Source organism: Macadamia integrifolia, unplaced genomic scaffold (genome assembly GCF_013358625.1).
Source record: "Macadamia integrifolia cultivar HAES 741 unplaced genomic scaffold, SCU_Mint_v3 scaffold2908, whole genome shotgun sequence".
Classification (NCBI taxonomy): domain Eukaryota; kingdom Viridiplantae; phylum Streptophyta; class Magnoliopsida; order Proteales; family Proteaceae; genus Macadamia; species Macadamia integrifolia.
Window position 1 is genome coordinate 19,505 of NW_024869050.1, and position 2,680 is coordinate 22,184.

Here is a 2,680-nt window from a genome sequence, read left to right on the forward strand (position 1 = left end):
CCCGCGAGCCCATACTGACCCCACAACCGCATGAACTGGGGTCATATCGGAGTTAAATGAGAACCATTCAGCTGTCACTGAAAGCAGCAAACAACACTAAACACCCTCGTGTGAGTGGCCCAAAATGTGTCTAGCATCCAAAGTGCCTGCAATTCTTCGTTTTCTTAGATCATCCTTGATTTACATGATAAATTATGCAACTATCTGGCTCCACATAAAGCATAGTTCATGAAATTTAGGTTTAAAAGAATGGAATAGTTATTGATCGATCAGGAATCAGCCAAAATCACCCAAGACATGCCCTAACCCTAGAAATCCAGTAAGGATCAGCCAGAAGAGGCCCTAACCCTAAATTGGGTTGCAATTCCTAGTTGGATCATGGTTCAAGGAATTGGGATCCTACCAGAGTCGGCCATAGCTGATCCAGAACATGTTTTTTTGTTCGTCGATTTAACCTAGTTCATGCTGATTTGGATTGAAATCAGCGGTGCCCAATTCTGATTACTCAAACCCTGAATTTAGTGGATGGAACCCAAGTCTCATAACAGAAATGGATTATGACGTTTAGCCTAAACAACTAAAACCATATGTTCATCAGTTTTTTTTGTGTGTATGTGTATTTTGCAAATCTGTGTTTGAGTATTAAGCCCTCAAACAACCATGGCCTGCACATTAGATTTCAGGTACTTAGATGAAGGTCTTGGTGGACAAAAGAACAAGCATAAGAGAAAAGACCTAAGGAGACTGAAGCCCAAAATGCAGATTTTGTAAACTTGTCATTTACAAAATAATAATCTCACCACATCATCACTTGATGATTTTGATCTAATGGAACGAATTTAAACGTCATTTTTATTCACAAAAGAGGGGACGTATTAGGTATTTTTAGAAAACTAAGGTGATATATAATATAAGGTTCTAAATTAAGGGTGAGACGAGATAATTTTCCTTTTAATTTTAATCCATCAAATGAAGCAAAATCTTACAAACAAAAAGGCAACATAAGGCCTATTAATCAATGTTAGGTGGACCACTGTTATTATTTGGACTGACTGCGAAGTGCTAGTAGATTTGGTGAACCAAGAGAGAGAACATTGGCCATGGGAGTAGCTTACTTTTTTATTGGATATTCAGGATCCTTCTTAGCAGTTTAAATCAGTTCCGGTTGTAAAGCAATGTAGTCAGTTTATTTCAGTAGCTCAATATCTAACTTTTATATTAGGATGCATAGGACAATGATGATTTGTTATCTTCCTTGTTCTAATAGTATTTATCTTTTCAATTAAAAAAAAAAATATGTTAGGAGTACCACACACATGGTGAAACGGGGGGATCCCATGAAATTTCTCTATTGTATAGAGTACAAACCAGTAGGGGGGTTACAAGTGTTATTGCCCCCAAAACTCTTTAGGCCCACTCTCCTTGAGTCATTTCACTCTAATATATAAGATTTGAATGAGGTTAGGGTACTTGACCCTCCACAAGGCCCCCAAGAAACATGGTTTAAGAGATAAAAAACGAAAAATCTTGTAGAAATAGAAACACATTTATAATGCAGTAAAACACAACTAATTAAGTAAAAGGAAAAAGAAATCATACAACCACAATGTAATAACATAATGATACGATTATGTGCCTACATACATAGAGAAATGAGAACATGTTTCATTAGCAATGGAAAAAAGGGTCAATGAAGAAAAATGTTACAAGTTCTTTTCCTTATCTCTCTATGTTTACAAAGAATTCCTCATACCCTTAATAACCTCAAATTGTTAACAATGTAAAGAGAATACGAAGAGATACTCAAACTATAGAATATAAGACATTAACCCTCAACAGAGCTACCCAATATTTCAACCAAGACTTCAACATTCTTTTCTCTAAGAATCCCACAAATATATTTTCTTCCTCTAGAGCCTTAATTTCTCTCAAGTTTTGGGACCCAAGATCTTTCCACATGCAAGGCCTTGTAATATGTCTAAGTCCTTTATTATATATTGTTATTTATTTATTTTAATTATAGATCCTTAAGCTACCATATGGGATTTATGTCACTAACCCACAATGCCTTGGGGGACTATCTTTATTACTAAATCTATACCATTATAAATATTTAGGGAGAATATTCTTTAGTCTTCAATCATCACTTTTATAAAGAGTTAGACAAGACATGCACAATCATGAGTGTCAAAACAAACATCTTAAGCATTTGCAATAATATGAAAAATAACAAGTGCTTTAGGAAAGCAAATTCTGTAGTGGGACTACCTTGTTAAGAATGCAGCAAAATCAGAAATTTCAGACTTAATTCTTACCTTTCCATCATTTATTAATAATGAGATTGTGTATAATGCAGCGACTAAGCTAAGATTTCGCTTTAGATAGTGTTTTCAAAATTCTTTGTAAGAAATCCTAAATTACAACCTATTGTTTGTTTTCTCTAAATCTTTCATTTTTTTTTTCTTTTTAATAAAAATTCAGAATTTCTAGCAATAAAAGACACTTAATTTGTCTTACAAAGAAATTAATCATACCATTTACTTGATGTATTGCAATCCATAATCTCTTAAAAATCTTTTACCTACATTTAAACCCTTGAGACAAAATATTATCTCCCCCAATTACTAGGTGACAACAATAACCATTGCACTACCACTTTGCCAGAAGATGTTAAGAGGAT